This window comes from Eptatretus burgeri, chromosome 7 (assembly GCF_056783735.1).
Source record: "Eptatretus burgeri isolate ZD-2024b chromosome 7, Ebu_testis_v1, whole genome shotgun sequence".
Lineage (NCBI taxonomy): Eukaryota > Metazoa > Chordata > Myxini > Myxiniformes > Myxinidae > Eptatretus > Eptatretus burgeri.
The window spans coordinates 70,797,963-70,813,274 of NC_140967.1; the positions used below are offsets into that span (position 1 = coordinate 70,797,963).

Here is a 15,312-nt window from a genome sequence, read left to right on the forward strand (position 1 = left end):
AAATTACAAGCATCATTCTTTCCATTCTGTGAGTCGGACAAGGTTTGAACCTCCACCATCAGGACATTTAATCTATATTTGGGAGTCGATTGCATGGAGCACAACACATGGTCCACATCCATCGTGTGGATAGCTAATGCTGGGAGAAAAGCTTGTAACAGCATTTGGTCGCAGTTAGATTGCACCATTGATTACACCTTTGGTATAATTAATAACAGCCTCGACAAGATGGGCATTAGTTACATCTACGTATGGCTCACCCCCTTGATTTTTTTGTTTCTCACCAAATTAAGTCTGTTCAGTAATTTCGAGATGTCTTTTGGGATTTCAGCGAGTTGATTTCCCATATTTCATTTCCTTCATTACCTCCACCACTAAAGGCAGATGGAGGTTATGTTTTCACCTCTGTTTCTCTGTCAGTCTGTCTGTGAACAGGATATCTTTAACAGTTATGGATGGATTCAGACGAAATTTGGTGGACAGATTGCATGTGTGAGAAGGACGAATTGATTCGATTTTGGTGAAGATCTGAATCCGGATCATTAAGGGATAGGGCCAAAAACGATATACAGTATATCATGATATTTCAAAACCTTGTCTATAATTATATAGTCTATATAATATAATGGTGTGTCAGAACCTTGTCTATAATTCTTGATGCGCTCACCATTCATCGTGCTACCATGCTCCTTCACAGTATGTGACGCAGAACAGGAGGTGAATGATATGTGATGGGGGCAGAGTAGCAGGATTCCTGACCCAACTCTAAAACTGTCTGATTGGTGTTTTGAGAGCAGAACGTTGCATCAAAGAGTGTGCCATTCCTTGGACGGCCAACGAGCTGGGGACCCATTGTCTGGTGCATGTTAAAGATCCCACGGTGAATTTTGATAAAGATTAGGGACTTTATTGTCGGCACCCTGAACAAGTTATGAATTCCTGCCAAGACTGACTGCTGGGAAGGCAATGGTAACCATCCAGCATGGTTTACTGTATTTTTTTTTCTTTATTTTCTTTGAGAAATATAAATACTTATTATGGCATTAATGAGCAAGCATGGCATGACAGAGCTTCAGTAAAATAGACATCAAAACTCATCTTCAAATAAAAGTAATGCAGAAGAAAAATGCAAATGAAATCTACCAAATTTTTGTCATTCCACCTAAATTGAAAAAGAGACCTCGGGGAATATCTATTGCGTGCACTGAAGAGGTGAAGAAAACCCTCTCGACTGTGCTCAGGACATTTCAAATGGAAAGCTTCTGTACTGAGTTCATAAAGTTTTTTTGAACGATCTACGAAGTGCATTTTTTTTTCTCTACAAGAACCAGGCTCAAAGAGCAAGTTTAAATTGACAGTCGGATAGTTGGGCAAAAATTGGGCACAACCAGCACGGGGACAAATGAAGAGAGCGAGGAAACACTGAAATCAGCAATAAGCTTGTTGGGTTAAGGAGGGTTAATGGGGGTAATTAATAGGAAGGATCAACATGAGGGATGACACACGGTGGTGGTGCACTGCCTGCTTGAAGCCCTGGATAATATTGGGAATAAACAGCCTCTGGAAGGTGGTTCCATAGATGGGATAAGTGAGGAACAAAGGAGTTGAGTTGTGAAGTCAGCCTGGATTTTGGAGGTTTAACCAGGAGAGGGTATCATGCATCATGGCTGGCAGGAGAAAAGAGAGACCACCAACCTGCCTTCAATGTGAGAGCATCAGACTATGTGCTTCAGCCTCATTGCGGGAGATTTCAATATTATGTTGAGACATTTCGATTCCACAGAACCTAGGAGAGACAGATATGATGCTGGGGTGCCAGTCCTTAAGGGAGAGCAGTATTCCATCGAGCTATGGACAAAGACCTTGTAAACACAGTAGCTCCGATTTTCCAAGGAAGGACTTTGATCAACGGCGAATGCTCAGTCTGCAGTTAGCTTTGGAGGCCAGCTTTGCTATGTGGTTGGCTCTAAAAAGGTCATGCCTGATGGTGAAACCAAAAAGTTCAAGAGACTAAGAATCTTCGAGTGGCTGATGATGCAAAGAGACAGGTGGATTAGTTTGATGATTGTTCTGGAGGAACAGGTTGAGACAGGATCAAAGGGCATGATCCATTTATCATACCAACATCAAATCAATTCCATTATCAGCGGAAATTGACATAGCTGCAGTCTTCCTCGCAGTCGGATTGGGGCACTGTGCAACATAATGTGAAGTCATCTGCGAAAAGGAAGAGAGGGCTTTCCAAAGCATCAGATATGTCATTTGTATCGATAAAGAAGAAGACCAGGCCCAACACACTGCCTTGGGGAGCTGCAGCCTCCACAGCAAGAGGGAAGGAGACATTTCCATCAACAACAACATAATTGACTGCGTGAGTGAGTGAAGTCAAAAATGGAGGAATGAAGGCAGTCTTGAATTCCACAGGAAGAGAGCTCTGCAAACAAAGCAGGAAGACAGACCATGTTGAATGCCTGAAATATGTCCAGGCAGACTGTTCTCACCTTTTAAGTAAAATTTAGAGCCTCCAACCCTTGCTGATAGAGGAGCAGCAGCATGTCCAGAGTTGAGTGAAGGGGCAGAATCCAAACTTATGTTCAGAGATCAGGCTTTTTGAAAACAGGAAAGATGACATCAGCAACCATGATATAATCCACGACTTTGCTTGTAAACAGAAGAAAGCTGACTGGTTGTGAGTTTAATAGGATCTATTTTTGCACCACTCTTTTAGGCAGGAGTGATGTTTGCTGACTTCCAGGATGATGGGAGGTGGCCAAAGAAGAATGACAGACTGAATAGGCAGACAATTGTAAAGCAAGAGCGGAGAGGATAGAAAGTATATAGAATGTGAATAATTGAATAAAATTTGCCAATGGTTCTATTTTGATTGTGGAGTTGCGAAGGCAGAGCATTTGAGACGATTCATATTGCCACTTGAACTAGGTGTGAATCCACATTCTACTGCAAGTATTGCAGCTGATCCAAAATTCCCCAAATACCCCAGTGATGAGAGGTTGATTTTTGCAGGGTCGATTGTTTTCCTACGCTCTTCAGCACCTTTTTCAACTTTTGCAATGGCAGAAAAGGAGTTTATGCAAAATATTTAAACACAGGAATTGTAATAGTGATAAAACACCAAAAAATGAAAGCAGTAGTAATTAAATAAATAAATAAATAAATAAATAAGTAAACAAACAAACAAATAAACAAGAAAGTCGTGCATCGTAAAACAAATTTGACCTCAAAAATAATTGGTGGTTTGAGGTCATTGATGTGATGTGAAAATTCTCTTCAAATTTCAAGTCAATTGGATGAAAATTGATGATTTTAGAAATCTGACAAAGTTATTGACCTTCGGCCTATGCTGACCTTTTGACCTCAAAATCAAGAGGCTTCTTGCTTGTGACCAACTCGACCGTTTTGTGAAGTTTTGTGCAGATTGGTTGAAAATTGTGACCTGCAGGCCATTTTCACAAACAGGCAGAATCACAGACCAGACAAACCGGATATACTTGCACATCTTCGATTTTACAAGTAATAAGCAAATAAATGAACAAAGCATATTATGTGCTTACCGTACTGCATCGTTGAACTTGTGCACTCCTGCTTTTATATTATTTCCCCCCAACCCCCAACCCCACCCTTACCACCAGGGTAGAGCCCCATGCTGTCCGCAATGGCATATGCCTGTGCTTCTGGTTTAAATAGTTCAGACAACTCCATACTGGATAAACCAGGTCCAAGGAACCTGGTGAGGATAAAGAGAGGGGTTGAGGTTGATTGAGGGCATGGGGTAGAGTCATAAAAAATGGGGGAAGATTGATAAGACATAAGTTTGCAGGATGGAACTGCAAATCAATGATTGACAGGTGACCTCCTCTATGTGTGCCATACGACACCCTCCAACAAGATGGCCAAGAGTACGAGCTCAAACAGTGGCAGTTCATTACACATCGAGTAATTTGCCTGTAATTATATGTTATTTTAAAGCAGAAAAGGTATAAAATAACCAGAGGAATCACACGGTAATATCACGCACTTGGTTATTGTAGGCCACACTTGCATTGTTGTTGATGAAACGCAATTCTTTGTTGCCCAGGTGTTGCAGAAAGAATCAGAATAATAATGTGCTGTGCATGTGATGCTCGTGCTGCAGATTGTACGCTGTTACACATCCTTCATGGCATCATTTCCAAATTAGAATATGGGGGTTTAACTGATGGTTCATCCAGAGTGGTGTGCTTCTGTGCCTGTACTCGGTGCTGCATTACTTACACTAATGAGACAAAAATAACATCAAGTGATGGATAACAAGAATTTGTGGGGCAGCCAGACTGTCCACACAGAGTTGTCCAGTGACTGAAGTTAGATCTGTGAACCTTTTTGCCATCAATTTTGTCTCGACGGGGTTTCTGATTTCGATACAACGTCGAAAATACATCAAATGCTATTTTACAAGGCAGCACACCAACTACTGAAAGGCGAGTTTAGCAGAAGGATTTTTTTTTGTTTTTTTTGTATACATTGTCAAGGCTCGATTGAGACCAAACACAGTATGCACAGCATGGGGGCATGAGACAAGAGGGGCGGGAGAGGGAAGGACAAAACAGTGGGGGAACAGAGACATTAAGAGGTCTGTGGAAGGGAGAGGGATGGGGTGGGGAACACGGGGTATTCAAGATGGACATTACAGGGACTTTCAGGAAGGAAAGCAGGAAAATTGAAGGAGGTGGGTTTGGAGTGGATTAACGGGAATAGAAAAGATTGGGGTTTTGGATGAGGTATGAAAAGAGGTGGTGGTGGTGGTGGTGGTGAACAGCTGTTTTGAAGGCCTGCAGGGAAGAATGGGATTGAAGAGAGTGAGGGAGTTTATTCCAAAGGCGTGAAAACAGACGAATGAAAGAGTGAAGGTGAGCAGTGATTCGTGATTTTGGTAGTTTTACCAGAATGGGGTTGTTGACGGACCTTGAGGGCCCTGCGGAAATATGGTGGCAGGGGGGGGGGCAGGGGTTCTATATCGCAGATAGAGCAGGGGGAGCGAGAATGGAGAGGAGACAGTAGAAGACAGAAAGACCACCGACCTGCTTGCGGTGATGGAGAGAGAGGCCCAAAGACTCAGCCTCACCGTGGGAGATACCAATGATCCTAAATGCCCTTGTTTCCACAGCATGAAGCCGAGAAAGGTGAGAGGCAGAAGCACCAGCCCAGGGGGGGGGGGAGAGCAGTAATCCATCAGGCTGTGGACGAAAACTATTTATTTGGTCAGGAGCTCAGGTGGGCCAAGGAAGGTCTTTGCACGACAGAGGATTCCCAGTCGAGGACTACCACGACGGAGGTAGGACTCCTCCCAAGGAAGGACTACCATGACGGAGGTAGCTTGAGCATTGATGACTGGCTTTGGAGGCCATATTGGAAATGTGGTTTTCCCAGGAAAGGTCATGGCAGATAGTGAGACCCAGAAGCTTGAATGAAAGGACTTCTTCCAGACGATTGTTGAGAAAGTGAAAGGACTTCTTCCAGACGATTGTTGAAAAAGTTGATGGGGGGGGGGTTCCAAATGGTCCTTTTGGAGAGACATAGTGAGAGTGTGAGATTTGTCCGGATTGAAAGACATGTTCCACGTGTTGGACCAGTTTGTGATTTTATCCAGATCTGTAGAGAGCGAAGAAGCTGCTGCTTGCCGGTCTGAGGGATGACAGATGGTACGGCAGAGGGTGGAGTCACCAGCAAAGAGATTGGCCTACCAATTAAACAATGGCTATTTGGTGCAGTCAATGAATAGATTACATCAATATACATACAATTACTTACGATGTATACAGTTTCATATGTGTGAGCACAATACAATCAGAGTCTACTGGTATTTGGGGAAGAATAATGAAAATAGGGATTACATGATGCAAGGGGTAATTTTGGATCGTGACATGCAGGAGAAGGACTAGGGGGTGGTAGTAGATATGGGAGGTAAGCAGTCAGCACAGTGCCAGGCAGCTATAGGTAAAGCAAGCAAGGTTTTAGGTTATATTCGGAGGGGGTTCAATTATAAATCAAAAGAGGTGGTGTTAACATTGTGCAGGAATTTAGTGAGGGCCACATCTAGAATATTGTGTGCATTTTTGGTCACCACAATTTAGGAAGGACATAGCTGCCATAGAGAGGGTTCAGCGTAGGGCTACTAGATTGATTCCTGGCCTAGCTGGACTCAGTTATGAGGAGTTGCTGAAGGAGAAAGGTCTTTATACACAAGAAAAAGGTGGTCATGAGGGGATCTGCTCATGAAAGATCTTCAAGAGATGTTTGTTTAAGAGAAAGAAAGAAGAGATGTTTAACATCATGAAAGGTATCGACAGAATCAGTGCAGATTAATTATTCAGCAGGGTCGACAGTGAAAGGACCAGGGGCCATATCCTGAAAGTATAGAAGTTAAGATGGTAGCAAGGCAGGGGTCTTTGACTCAGAAAGTAGTAAATGCATGGGATGGTCTCTCTGAAAAGTTAGTGGCAGCAGAAACAGGAGATAAGTTTAAATTGGAATTTGATAGGTACCTCGAAGTATTGGATACGGAGGGATATTTGACAGGACTTTTAGGTAGCTTGAGCATTGATGGGTGATTGTGTGCATATGTATGGAGTGTTGTTGGTGGGGGTCTCGTAAAGGGGTGTTGTGTGGTTGATGTTGTGTGTGTTTCTTGTTTTTTTTTTTTTACCCAAGACCATCTACGCCCATGCCCCCTCCCCTGGAAAGAGAAAAAAAATTAAAAAGTAAAAAATTCTACAACCCCCCCCCCCCAAAAAAAAACACTTGATAGTAATATTTTTTTGTATTTTTATTATTTTGACCTGGTGTTGATAAATTTGCGCGGTGTTGATGTGGTGCAGGCATGATGGGCTGAATGGCCTCCACCTGCATCTAATTTCCTTGTGTTTCCTTGTGTATATTTGTGGTGATCAGAGAAGTGCTTGGCTGGAGGGCAGCGCACAATTCGAAAATAGTTCAGATTATCAGTAAGAGCTTTCGGTTTGTCCGAGCAAAGGAGGTATGAGGCTCTGATGAAGGGCAAACGTCAGCAGCTACACCTCGTTTCACACATTGGTCAACATACTATTATCAACTTTGTTGAAAAAAACATATCTTGAGGAAACAGTCTTACACACGCACGCACACACAATTAGAACAAGGAAGCTTTTTGAAATACCCAAACGCATAGAGCTCAGATTCTCACACTTGCCACATTTTTTTTTTGAAAACTCTCATCGATGCAGCAGCAGTGTGAACGTGAGAAAGACGAGATGGGGGTGGGCTCGAAGCAATGAAAAGAAGTAGAAGAGACTGAATATCACAACATGATCGCCAAGGGGCTTCTGACCTCGGCTTAATTAAGGCGGGACATATTAACAATAATCTCAGAGCTGAAACGGGAACAAAAAGGTCCTTCTGTCGCTCGTGTCTTCGTATTGTGAACGCATCAGAAACTGACACTTCGAGCCTTGTTAGCACGCAAAGTAATTTTTATATCTCTCCGATAACATCGGTCAAGGCTCAGGGAAAAGCAGAACACACATTGTATCAGGGACATTTGTTGTATGTATACAGTCTATATCCCCTCTACCCTTTTACCAGGAAGCGTTGTTCAAGGAAAATATCAGTATCAAGAAGCCTGCAAGTGAGGCACGGCAATTAAGGGCAAGTTACCCGGAATTTCCCTCTTGATTTTTTTTCATCCCATTATGTTACAGGGAACGTTAAATGTCAAATTAATGCTTTTCACTTGATTTGAAAGTTAAATTTATTTCCAATTTGTCATTCTTTCTTTTTTTGGTGTCTTCCTGCAGAAAACAGGAATGTTGTTTGAAAAAGTTGTTTCCTTGTTAGAATTGGAATTTCGTTTTCTGTACACTTGAGACTTGACAGTTTTCAACACCAATGATGTCCACCGGAATCACATTTTCAAGTGTTTTTAAGTAATTACAATTCAAGGTTTAAAAAAGTTATAAAGTGAAAAAAAAAAATGTCCACCACCACAACCCACCAAGTGAAATTGGGTTAATGGTAAAGACTGAGTTAGTATGAAAGGACGAGGAATGAACTGATGGATATAAACAATGAGGTGTGGATGAGGCACAGGCATGATGGAACTATTGACCACCTCCTGTGTTGAGTTCTTTGTATTTCAGTGTAAAAGATGATTAGTTGTCTTGGATTTCTGATTAGACGATGGCCATCTTCCAGCAAGCGTTTGGAGGCCAGAATTTCAGGAAGTCTGTAAAATAGTGCAAGCGCTGTGGTGCTTACATTCAGTGCTTGGAAATATGCAATTGAACTTTTCATTCTTCCCTCCCACATTGTCTGCTTTGTCATATCCAGAAATCTGTGCCAAAAAACAGACTTCGAAACTCTCTCAGGGAGAGAGGCTGAAGCCAAAATCACTTTCACATCCCATTTGTGTCGTCCATGTGTGTTTAAGCTTAAGATTTAAGTCTTTGTGGGCTAAGATGCATGTGTGTTGTTTGGACATGTATTCCGGCCATGTGGGCTGGGGTGTACGCGTTTGTTTGACCATGTTCTTCAGCCCTCTGGCCACAGTTCACCACCATCTCTTATCTTCCCTCATCCAAAACCTCGAGCTTTTCTACTTGAATCACAAGTGATGGGTTGGAATTGCTGAAAACAAAAACGTTGGCTGATTGATAAGTGGTCCACAGTGTGGCAGGTGACACTCCTTGTGGGCAGTGGCTAATCCTGAGTCTTTCACAGGCATTGCCCACTACAGGATACGTCTTAAGCCGGAAGTACATTTTTAATTACAAAAAAATTTACATCCCCGCTGCCGAAATCCTCGTAAATGTGTAATGGATGCCTTAACAAGGTGGATGTGTGGTCAGGCACCTCTATTGGTCAGGACTCTTGCAGCTATTGTTTGTATGAGACAAGGTACGAGACACCATTCCGCTGAAGAAGTACGATTTGATATTTAAGCGATGTGACACAGCTTGCCAGCTCAACCCTTGAGAGGAATTGACTCCATCACATGTCACACAGTGGTTCCCAGCCATTCTATCACCATGCATTTTGGCCCTGTGGGTTGGGTTTTATGTCTTTGTTTGACCATAAGCTTCGGCGTTCAGGCCAAAGTCCATGTGTACACCAGTTACCTCCGCCACCGAAGATGGATGGAGATTATGTTTTCACCACTGTCTGTCTATGTGTCTGTCTGTCTGTCTGTCTGTGAACAGGATATCTCAAGGTTATGGTCGGATTCGGACGAAATTTGATGGACATGTTGGTTGTGTGACAAAGATGAAATGCTTAGAGTTTATGAAGATCCTGATCCGGATATGAGAATTATTAAAGTGATTCTTCACCAATGAGAGTTAGGGCCAAAAACGATATCCAGCATGATATCTCAAAAAGTTATGGATGGATTTCGACGAAACCTTGTGGACAGGTTGGGTATGTGACAAGGACAAATGAATTAGATTTTGGTTTTCGTCAGCAGATCTGGCCTATCAGTGGGATACAAAACGTAAACTGTTCAGCCTGGCATTGGTATACACTCGACTGAGTGCCGTTCTCATTGTTCCCTCAAGTTTCACCAAATCACTAATGCCACCAACAGAAATATATCCCCAAACCTGAACAGGGCATCCACCATGTCTCACAGTAGGCTGTATACACATGTCCTTATACTTCTCACCAATCCTCCTTCTCCCCCACCCTATCGAGTGCAGCCTGTGGCTGCTGCTTGCATCATTGGTTGGGACGCGGCTATGCTGCTGATGCGGTATCCCCCTTACCAGTACACTGGTACTCATTTTGCCGACCTCGGAAGGATGACAGGCTGAGTCAACCTCCTGGTGTATTTAATTCAGAGGCCAACGAGGCTTCAACTCAGGACCCCAGGATCCCAAGCCACCACCCTAACCACGAAGCCAACACCAGGCTAATCCTCCTTCTGACATACCACCTTCTCTTTGTTCCAAAATTTCAAACTTTGACTTGTCGCTCCAAAGTACTTTTCTGCACTGAGAAGCATTCCAACTCTGATGTTCTTGGGCATACTTCGGTCTCTTGGCTTTCTTACTTTTATGCAAAAAGCATTCACCCAAGGAGACAACTTTTAAGAAGAGACCTGATAGTAGATGAGTCCACTTGACGTCCTGTTGGCTGTCAGTTCTTGTCTACGTTCAGCACTTCATTTTTGGGGAATTTCTGAAGGAACCTATCATAAATATTGCTCATCAGTTTTGCTGAGTGTCTTTGACCTTCCAATTCATTTTCTATTTTTAACTTCTCAGGTCTCGTTATGCTTCTGTATTTTTGCTTGAATTCCACATCTGGAAATACTTGTTTTGTGGGATATTTCTCTCGGAATTGCCTTCTTGGTGCAACACTATTTTTTGATTGTCGTCGAGTTAATATATATATATATATATATATATATATATATATATATATATATATATATATATATATATTTTGTTACAGTGCCGGTGCGTCGGCCGCGAGCCAACCGCTCTGGCGGAACCGCAAGTCGAGTCGGCCCGACCGATCGCCCGGAATATAAATCGCCGCCCGGATAACTCCAAAGGCGACGACTCCTTGTGCAAGAACCGTGAAGAGTCAATTTTTGCACCACGTGGTACAGGGTTATTTGCCAATTCTTCAAAATACCTAGAGACCACGTGGCGATCCACCGAGCCTCTGCACCCTCGACGGAACTCATACAAAACAAGCCGCTTAAGCGAGCCTGTCCCGTGCGCGATTCTGAGCGGCTTAATCACCGAGAACCGTCGGTCCGAATGTCCCCCGTTTACGGCAAACCAACGGCTTTCTAACTCCCGACACACGAAATGCTCAGTCAATGAAAGAATCGACGCGACGAGCTGAAAACATTTAACAATTGGGGTATTTATTAATAATAATGGGGAACTAGGGAAGCACGTAAGAGCAGAACTATACCGACTATACGAAATGCAATGCAATCATTTACAGCACACAAAGCACTTAACAGTTTCCTACTTGTTAGACGGGCCCACGGACACACGTACGCACACACACACCCAAGAAATGGTGGCTGATGCCTTTACCAAGGTCTTCAACTCAGAGGACAGGTGAGCTGAAACCCAGAACCTATCTCGAACCTCTCCACCTCGTGTGGTCTTCAAGCTGTTCGGACCCGGGCTCCAGCGAGAGCGAGCTGGATCCAATCGCCATGAGCCGCGATCCTTCCCGAGCTCCAGCGAATCCTCTTGCGCTTCCGAACACGTGCTGGTGAGACGAGGCGCCGATCCTTCCTGTCGATGCGTCACTTCCTCGAGGAACCACCTCCAAGATGAGGCCAAGGAGTCGCACCAAGCCGGGTGCCAAGCGGAGAACAAAGAGCTCCGAGCCGAGCAACCAGCTCAACTCTCTTCCGATGAACAAAGCCTCTCTCTTCGACGAACCAAGCCAGAGCCCAAAAAGCGAACCGAGCCAAGCAGAACCCGAAGGTCTGCTGAAAAGCCAAGCCGAAGCAAAAAGCTCTCCAAAAAGCCTCCACCTCGCCAAGCAGAAACGCAGCTCACTGAACCAAAAGTCTCAAACCTCGCCAAGCAGAACCCAAAGGCCTGATAAAAGCCAAGCAGAAGCAAAAAGCCTTCAACCCTAAATCGAGCCAAGCAGAAGCCGAAGCTTACTACCCAAACCCGAACCAACTCAAGGATCTCTTCCTTATTCTTCTCCGCCCCTCCCCCGCTCCCGGCGTGACTCATCCCCTCGCACCCGCACAACCGCGGGTGGGAGGGAGTTGTTTACTCAAGAATCACGGGATGGGAGGGATCTTCTTCCTCTTCGCAGAAGAGGGGGAGGGGCGTCTCCATTGTGTTGTGATCGCTCCCTAACTATGAAATTAAATCACAGCGCACTTAATCGATTTCTGCCCATTAAACAAAGGAAGGTGAGCTATCTATAGAACATGCACTTAGCGACATAACTGAGCTAAAGGAACCTGTACGTTGAGTGCGATGGAATTCCAAATTCGTAACACTAATATATATATATATATATATATATATATATATATATATATATATATATATATATATATATATATATATATATATATATATATATATATATATATATATATATATGGCATGGTGTGGGTTTATATCACCTGCAGGAGAGGGATTCCAAATTTGTGAAAATATACACTCACTGTACAAAACATGAGGAACACCTGCTCTTTCCATGAAATAGACTGATCAGGTGAATCCAGGTGAAGACTGTGATCCATTATTGATTGCATCTGTGAAATCCACTTCAATCAGTGGAGATGAAGGGGAGGAGACAGATTAAAGAAGGATTTTTAAGCCTTGAGACATGGATTGTGCATGTGTGCAATTCAGAGGGTGAAAGGGAAAGACAAAATATTTAAGTGCCTTTGAAAGGTGTATGGCAGTAGGTGCCAGGTGCACTGGTTTGAGTGTGTCAAGAACTGCAATGCTGCTGGGTTTTTCATGCTCCACAGTTTCCCTTGTGTATCAAGAATGATCCACCACCCAAAGGACATCCAGCCAACAGCAGGCCAGTGGTCAAAACGGCTCTGATGAAAGAGGCCAAAGGAGGCTGACACAAATTGTGCAGAGCAACAGTCAACTGACAGTCCAGAACAACATTGGTGCCGAAAGACCCCTAAAATAATGCTCAAATCATCGTATCTTCATCCAAATTGAGTATGGAATCCAACAACCGCACAGAGTTCCACTTCTTTCAGCAACAAAAAATAAAAACAAGAACCTGCGGTTGCAGTGGGCTAAGGAATGAAAACACTGACACCGGAGGATTGTAAAAACATTGCCTGGTCTGATGAATCCCGGTACCTGCTGTTTCATGCTGATGGGAGGACTAGGGTATGGAGAAAACCACATGAGTACATTCATCCATCATATGCTGTGTCAACATTGCAGGCTGGTGATGGTGGTGTTATGGTGTAGTGTGTTTTCATGACACACATTGGTTCCCTTGATAAAAGTGGAACAATGTTTGAATGCCATAGGATATCTGAACATCGTTGCCAATCAGGTGCATCCCTTCATGGCAACAGTGTATCCATCTGTGAATGTACTTCTTCAGCAGGATAATGCCCCATGCCACAAGGCTAGGATTGTACAGGAATGGTTCCACAAACATGACAGCGAATTCAGCTTACTGCAGTGGCCTGCTCACTCACCAGATCTCAATCCAATTGAGCATCTGTGGGGTGAGATGGAACGAGCTATCCGGAGTAGAGATCTACTCCCAGCAAGCTTGACACAACTGTCAGAAGCATTGGAGTCAACATGAGCCAAAATCCCAGTGGAATGTTTTTGACACCTTGCAGAGCCAATGTTCCGACGAATTGAGGCTGTTCTAAGGGCAAAAGATGGTGCAACTCAATATTTGGAAGGTGTTCCTAATGTTTTGTACACTGACTGTATAGTGGTCTAGGACTATTGGATTATTCAGCCAAGAAGAAAAAGAAAAACAACCAAAATCAAAAGACGAATTATGGAAAACTGCAGAATGTATGAAGCAACCTCAAAATGGAATTTCGAGAAATCGCAGGAAAACTTTCCAAAATTGATATCTGCTGTTTTGGATGAAAAGGTGGTCACACCCAATTTGAAATTTCAAGCATTCATAGTGGAAAGTACAATTCATTTTTGTTTCTTTAATAAAACATGGTTATTAAAACACCTTTTATTTATCAAAATATTCCAATGTGACATTAAAATGTATTTTTAAAGTGGCCTAAGATTTTCTCAGTCAGGTAAATACATACATAAATATACAGCAGATTTTTTAATTTCTCAAAAACTCGAAGACCATTCTCTCTTTCCTTACTTTTCTATCAATGCAGTTCTTTTATTTAAAGCTTAGCCTCGATGAGGACGATTTAGTAGATGACTGAAGCCTTCAAACATTACATATATATATATATATATATATATATATATATATATATATATATATATATATATATATATATATATATATATATATATATATATATATATATATGAGACAGACAAGACAGGGAGAGGTTGCCGATGATTCACTATCAAGCGATGAAACCAGTCCAGCAGCTGAGGGGGTGTGTCGCATTGGGATTCCCATGTGTGTACTTTGTAAATGTCTTTACAGCTATGGAGGAACTTTGGGAAGTGTTTGAAACAGTAACAGGCTTACCTTTGGTAGCCTTTCTTGATTGCTTTATGCAGCTTCTTCAACTTGAAACATGGGAGGAGTGTATATATATATATCTATATATATATATGTATATATATATATATATATATATATATATATATATATATATATATATATATATATATATATATATATATATATATATATATATACATATACATATATATACATATATACATATACATATACATATATACATATACATATATATATATATACATATATACATATACATATACATATATATATATATATATATATATATATATATATACATATACATATATATACATATATACATATACATATACATATATACATATACATATATATATATATATATATACATATATACATATACATATATATATATATATATATATATATATATATATATATATATATATATATATATATATATATATATATATATATACCTGATGTTGACTTAACAGTTCGGGTGGCTGGCTTGGGAACCGAAGGTCCTGAGTTCAAGCACCGTTCCCACTGAATTAACACCAGGTGGGGTTGACTCAGCCTGTCATCCTTCTGAGTTCAGTGAAATGAGTACCAGTCTACTGGTATCGTGGAACAGCATCAATGGCACGGCCATGCCCAAACAAAATGATACCTACCCAGCAGTCAAGCTACCAAACATGAGAAGAAGAAGAAGGATTTACTAAACATATTATAATTGGTTAATGGTCGTTGTGGATTCTTCATGTTGACCTATGAAGAAATTGATCCCAAGGCTCATAAATTGGCTGCAGCATATCCAGCACATTTGTCTGCAGAGGTCTTCCCTCGTGAAATAACAATTCATCAGTATCGCCCAAGGCAGTTGGTTATGATTTGCCACTATTGCCAGCATCAGTTCTGCATAACAAACATGTTAGAGAGACCTTTCCAAATGCTTCTGTCACTTTGTACATCTTTGCATCACTAATGGTGACTGACAGTTCAGCTGAACATTCATTTCGTAAGATCAGCTTCATCAAAAACAAAATGCGATCTACGATGTGAGATGTGGTACTGACTGCAGTCGGTCTTTTAAGTATTGAAAGTGACAGACTACAACAAATCAAC

General features: G+C 42.0%; 1 long non-coding RNA gene across 1 annotated transcript in view; it reads right to left on the reverse strand.

Moving 5' to 3' along the window:
• Window positions 1-3,276: 3,276 nt before the first annotated feature.
• Window positions 3,277-15,312, reverse strand: part of LOC147023503 (uncharacterized) — a 45,050-nt gene continuing 33,014 nt past the window's right edge. The window contains exons 2-3 of the long non-coding RNA XR_015059746.1: window positions 3,645-3,745; window positions 3,277-3,454 (exon numbers count right to left, since the gene is read on the reverse strand). This is a non-coding gene — a long non-coding RNA (uncharacterized LOC147023503). The remainder of the gene's footprint in view (window positions 3,455-3,644; window positions 3,746-15,312) is intronic.